The 6,864-nt window shown below is 43.9% G+C and overlaps 1 pseudogene; it reads right to left on the bottom strand.

Annotated features, from left to right (window-relative positions):
* Positions 1-5,781: 5,781 nt before the first annotated feature.
* Positions 5,782-6,641, bottom strand: LOC142848622 (small ribosomal subunit protein eS6-like; annotated as a pseudogene).
* Positions 6,642-6,864: the final 223 nt, after the last annotated feature.

Below are 6,864 nucleotides of genomic sequence, written 5' to 3'. Positions count from 1 at the left end.
GAAAATCTATCAATATAAATCCACCAAATAAACAAACTGAAAGAAAAAAGTCACATGATCATCTCATTTGATACCAAAAAAAGCCTTTGCAAAATCCAACACCCCTTCATGATAAAAGTCTTGGGAAGATCAGGGATACAAGGAACATACCTAACATAAGAAAGGCAATTTACAGCTAGCCAACATCAAATTAAATGGAGAAAAACTCAAAGCAATTCCACTAACATTGGGACTGTCCACTCTCTCCATATCTATTCAATATAGTACTTAAAGTTCTAGCTTAAGCAATAAGACAGCAAAAAGAGATCAAGGGGATACAAATTGGAGAGGAAGAAGTCAAACTTTTGCTATTTGCAGATGATATGACAGTATACATTAGTGACCCCAAAAATTCTACCAGAGAGCTCCTACAGCCAATAAATACCTTCAGTAATATAGCAGGATGAAAAATTAACTTAAAAAATCAATAGCCTTTCTATATACAAATGATAAAAGGGCTGAAAAGGAAATCAGAGAAACATCACCTTTTACGATAGACATAAATAAAATATTTTTGGGTAATACTAACCAAACAAGTGAAAGACCTGTATGACAAGATCTTTACATCTTTGAAGAAAGAAATTTAAAAAGTTATCAGAGAATGGAAAGATCTCCCATGCTCTGGGATAGGTAGGATCAACATAATAAAAATGGTAATCTTACCAAAAACAATCTACAGATTCAACGCAATCCCCATCAAAATCCCAATACACACTTCTTCACAGACCTTGAAAGAACAGTACTCAACTTCATATGGAAAAACAAAAAACCCAGGATAGCTTAAACAATCCTGGAAAACACAGGAACTTCTGGAGGCATAACCATCCCTAATATCAAGTTCTATTACAGGGCTACAGTAATGAAAACAGCTTGATATTGGCATAAAAACAGGCATGTGGACCAATAGAATCAAATCGAAGATCCTGACATTAATCCACACACCAATGAACACTTGATTTTTGATGAAGAATCCAAAGCTGTATAATGAAAAAAAGAAAACATCTTCAGTCAATGGGGCTGGTATAACTGGATGGCAACATGTAGAAGATTACAAATAGATCCATCTCTATCACCATAAACAAAATTCATGTGGATCAAGGATCTCAACATAAAGCCAGTTATACTAACCTGATAGAAGAAAAAGTATCCTTGAATGGACAGACACAGGAATATAACACCAGTATCACATACATGAAGTTTGTTCAGGGACACCCTGAAACTGAAAAGCTTCTGTTAGGCAAAGGATAAGGTAAATAAGACAAAATAACAGCCTACAGAATGGGAAAAGATTTTCATCAACCCTACATCTGACAGAAGACTGATCTCCAAAATAAATAAAGAACTCAAGAAGCTAGATATCAAAATACCAAATAATCCAACTTAAAAAAAAATGGGATATAGATCTAAACAGAGAATTCTCAACAGAAGAATCTCAAATGGCCAAAAGACTTTTAAGGAATAGTTCAAACATCCTTAGGCACCAGGGAAATGCAAAACAAAATGACTATGAGATACCATCTTCACCTGTTAGAATGGTTAAGATCAAAAACACTGAGGACAGCTTATGCTGGGGAGGATGTGAAGAGGAATATCCTTCCACTGCTGGTGGGAGTGCACACTTGTACAGCCACTTTGGAAATCAGCGTGGTTATTTCTCAGAAAATTGCAAATCAATCTATCTCGAGACCCAGTGATATCGCTCTTGAGCATATACCCAAAGGATGCTCAATCATACCACAAGGACACTTGCTCAGCTATGTTCATAACAGCATTATTCATAATAGCCAGAACCTGGAAAGAACCTGGAAACAACCTAGATGCCCCTCAGTCAAAGAATGGATAAAGAAAGTGTGGTAAATTTACACAAGGGAGTATTTATTTACTCAGCTGTAAAAAACAATAACATCATGAAATTTGCAGGCAAATGGATGGAACTAGAAAAAAAACATCCTGAGTGGGGTAGCGTGGTTTCAGAATAACAAACACAGTATGCACTCTCTCATAAGCGGATACTAGGTGTAAAGCAAAGGACAACCGGACTGCAGTCCACAGCTCCTGAGAAGCTAAGTAACAAGGAGAACCTAAGAGGGACGCATAGATCGTCCTGGGAAGGGGAAATAGATGAGATGGCCTGGGTAAGCTGGGGGCTGATGGGCAGTAGAGGGGAGGGTATTGGGGTGAGCACATGAGGGAATGGGATGGTCGAATTGGGGGAGGGACCGCGTGGGAGAGCAATGAAAGAGATATCTTGATAGAAGGAGCCATTATGGGGTTAGGGAGAAACCTGGTGCTAAGGAATTTCCCAGGAATCCACAGGATGACCCCAGATAAGACCCTTAGCGATAGTGGAGAGGGTGCCTGAACTGGCCCTCCCCTATAATCAGATTGGTGAATACCCCAACTAGGTGCCCCTGATGACATCATGATCCCTTCCATCAGCCCATATTACCTCTCGCTATGCTTATTTTTTGTGAAGAAAAATTCATGCGTTTAAGCTACTATCTCTCAGCTCACCATCACTCAAAGCTGAATGTAAGTTTTTATTAATATAATGGTGACTGTCAAAGTTACACATCTTAGAGAAAGGACTCAGCAAATAAACATAGATCAAAGTTCGTGAGAGGTAGAAACAACCTTTACACGCTCAACATCCACTCAGTTGATATGGCAGGATCTGAGGGTCAGAGGGAAGGATTGAGAGAGTGAAGCAAAATGGGCGGGTTCTGTGGCCTTGGTACTGCTGGTCCCAGGTCAGCGAAAATACTTCTTTGCCACTGAGGATACCGACTAGCACCCTGGAACAGATGGTGGGCATTTGGATCACTTGGAGCTTGAAGGAAGCCAGATGAGGCCAGAGAACACCCTGGTTCCAAGATAGAATGGTACACATATTTTACACACACACACACACACACACACACACACACACACACACTATAAATACATACTTTATATATACAACATTCATGTAAGCCCTGCTTCCCAGAGAGGCAGACAATGCACACCGCCCTCCACACCCACTGCTCCAGTTTCCACAGCCAGTTGTCCTCCGTCAACAGCAATCCAGAACATTCTCATAGTACAATAGGGAATTATATTTGGAGAACAAGAGAGACAGAAGTCACATTTGCATAACTTTTAATATAGTATATTATTAATATAATTCTCTTTTATGATTAGCTATTGTTGGTAGTCTCTTACAGTGCCTAATTTATGGATTAAGCATTAGCAAAAACATGCAGAGAAATACCAGTGTATACACAGTCTGGAACTTTTCCAAGAGGAACTTCAGGTACCTCTTACAAGGCGGGGAGGGGGTTCTTGAAATTTCTGTCCTGTATTAGTTACTTGTCTCATTGCCATGACAAAAAGACCCATCAAAACAATTTAGGGAAAGCAGGTTTGCTTTGGCTCACAGTCTGAGAGTAAGCATACCACGTTGGGAAGTCATGGCAACAGGGGCATAAGGTTGAGCCGGTCACATTGCGTCCACAAAAAGATGGGTGCCACCGTGCTCGGCTCACTTTCTCATATTTCGTCCAGGACCCCAGCACGTGGGGTGTGTTTTCCCACCTAATTAAGACAGTCTAGAAACTTCCTCATAAACATGCCCAGGGGATGGTTTCTTCGGTGTCTCTAGATCCTGTCAAGATGACGGTATCAACCAGCCTAAAGCTCTAGTTTGAAAACAAGGGAGGGAAAAAAAAAATAAGGGAGTATCAACCGTGTGGATTATTGTTTCTCCCACACAAGTAGAAGCTGAGGAGTTGGCTCGTCAGGATGTGACGCCTGTGCACCACTCGGAGTCATCTGGGAAGGAAGTGAGATGCCCACAGGTTGAGCAATGCGAAAGTGATGCCTGCCCCAGGGAAGCGTGACATCATCCGCAGGCGGGCGCTGATTCCTGTGCTCCTGTACTTACTTGCTCTGTCGACAGACACCTCCCTCTGGCCAGCCTCTGTGGCAGAGCAGGGGAGATAAAAGAGGAGCCAGCTTCTGAGCTCACCTGGAAGGAGTGACAGCTCAGAGGGAGCAAGATCTAAGAACAGGCTGTCACTGCCTCACGGGAGCGGCCGGCCGTGGGCCAGGCTTGTGAGGAGCCAGGGGCGTGGGACCTGACTGACTCCTCCTGGAAGTTCCTGAAGGTTCCTTTGAGAAGGTGACATCTAAATCAACCCAGGGGAGGATGAGTAGAAGTTTCTGTCCCACCTTCAGTTACTCTTCAGGTGGCTGATGCCAGAGGACAGATCTTGGCTCCAGGTTCATAGAGCAAGGAAGTGTCAATGAGATGGTTAGAAAAATCATTTGCCCCTCTCTTCCATTCTTGGAGCTCTTCCGGCACTGCTATCTCATTTGCTCTGGACAGGGTCAGAGGTCAGGGCCAGGGGTGCTCTCCTCGCCTGAGGAGGCTGGGTCTGAAGATGTCTATCTTGGCACCTTAGAAGTCACACCCTGAACTATTTCAGGGATGCATAGCATTAAACACACACACACACACACACACACACACACACACACACACACACACACACACACACACACACAATTAGCTCCAAGGAAAGAGGAACAGAGCACTATGATTTAATGCATGCAATACCGGTAGTCAGTTTGCTCTCTCCCTCTCCTCTCCTCTCCTCTCCTCTCCTCTCCTCTCCTCTCCTCTCCTCTCCTCTCCTCTCCTCTCCTCTCCTCTCCTCTCCTCTCCTCTCCTCTCCTCTCCTCTCCTCTCCTCCTCTCCTCTCCTCTCCTCTCCTCTCCTCTCCTCTCCTCTCTCTCTCTCTCTCTCTCTCTCTCTCTCTCTCTCTCTCTCTCTCTCTCTCTCGTTCATTCAGTCTGGGGTCCAGCCCATGAAACAGGACTACCCACTTTCAGATGACTCTTCCCACGTCAATTAACATAGAATCAGGATAGATCCCCACAGGGATTTACTGATTCACTGATTCCGAGTGGGCGTGGAAAGCAAGCTGCCGGGCAATTTGCTCCAGAGAGAGCGTCTTTCCAGTGCTCAGGTGTATATGATCCTAAAGTCTGTGCGCTCCGATGGGAGGGTCTTCCTGAGTGAGATGCATTGCTGTGCTTCCCTTGACTTGCTTGCAGCCACGCTCCAGCTGCCAAACAGAACTAAGGACTTCCTCTGGAATTTTCTTACATTGTTTTATTTTGGGTGTCAACCTTTCTATTTTTGTCCAGCAAACAACTTACTGTTCATTTCCTTTTGGGGATTTTTTTCCCCCTTTGCTTTTTAAGGCAGAACTTTTATCAGGAAAAACTGGTCACGGAGCTGTGGCCAGAGGCCCAGCTATCTTTGCATAGCCGTCACCAAGGCGGTTCCATATAAAGCTTCTCTGTCATTTTGAGGTCACAAGAGCACGTGAGCCATAGTCATCTGTGACCTCATCTCTCTGGATCTGGTCCAGCAAGTTCAAGTTTCATCACTGAATGTGGCGGGGGCTACTGGCTAATGCGGCTAAGTCATTAATAATTCTTTTACAAACCAGGGAATTCCCAGTTAATGCTAAATGGGCAAAGAATGGCCAGTTATAGGCCCTGGCTGTAGGTCACCTGTGCCTGGCAAAGAACAGCCCTTTATCGTAGTGACCTTTGTCCTACTTAATAGGTTCCTTTTGCTATGGGGTAGAATATGTTCTTGCAATCACAACAGAATGGTCCAAGTTTGTTTTCTTACAGAGACATATTTACTATGGAGTAATATACTATACACACAGTGGAATATTATTCAGCCTTTATTTGTTTCCATGGTTTGATTATTTATTTGCTACTCATATTTTTAGTTGCGAGCCTAGCCTTTAGTGACTGAGCCATCCCTCCAGCCCTACTCGTTCCTCTTAAAGTCTTATATTTGACTGGACTCAGATTTAGAAGTAAAAGCTCTCAGCGAGGACAACGTGTGTCTCTTGGCAAGCTGTTCCTGGGGTTTTTCTTTGGCTTCTTTCATCCTCTGGGCCAAAAGTTTAGCATATTCTGCTGCCTCCTCCTTGTTTGCCTTAGTGGGATGTTTCTTCAGATCACTGTGTCACCGTGAGTGTTACAGGACACACGGAGTGACATGGCACTGGGTCTTGGGTGCTTTGATCCTGGGCTTCTTGCCTTCTTGGTTTAAGGGCTTTCTGACAAGATCTTGGCAGACATCATCTCTAGTGAGACTGAAAAGCTTTCTGATCCTGCTAGCTCTTTTAGGACCCCGCTGAGGAGGCACAGTAGTACCCTTCTCCAGGAATATCCTTCTCATCTTTTTAATTTTTTTTTTACAATAGCCAAGTTGAGAACACTCAGATTGTCATCCACAATGCATTCTTCAACAGACTTGCACTCCCGCCCCCAGTTCTCCTTGATCTATAACAACGATCTTATTCAACAGGAGGTGTACTCTGCTGTGAGTCAAGATGCTTTGCTTCATGGGAAAACCTAGTTTGTCATTCCCATCACTGATCTGGACCACACAATCCTATTCTCCACCCAAAGCCTCAGCAGAGACTTGTGTGGCCATGTGCTTCTCATACAATGTATGAAGCTTGCGTTCATCGTCCACTCCGAGCGACTTTCTGACAGCTGGTGGCCAGGAAGGAGGTATTCAGCTTCATCCTGGCACAGACAATCGCCTAGAAGGCAACACGAAAAAGAGCTATTCAACCTTTATAAAAGGAGAGGATTCAGGGCAGGGAGGTGCTCGGAATTTAAGAGCACATACTACTTTTCTACAAGAACTGAATTCACTTCTCCTCATCCAGGTTGGGTGGATCACCAACTACCTGTAAACCCAGCTCTAAGGAACTGGACACCCTCTGGCCACCAAAGGCATTTGTG

This window comes from Microtus pennsylvanicus, chromosome 4, assembly GCF_037038515.1.
Source record: "Microtus pennsylvanicus isolate mMicPen1 chromosome 4, mMicPen1.hap1, whole genome shotgun sequence".
In the NCBI taxonomy this organism is placed as follows: Eukaryota; Metazoa; Chordata; class Mammalia; order Rodentia; family Cricetidae; genus Microtus; species Microtus pennsylvanicus.
This window is presented reverse-complemented; position numbering and strand designations above follow the sequence as displayed.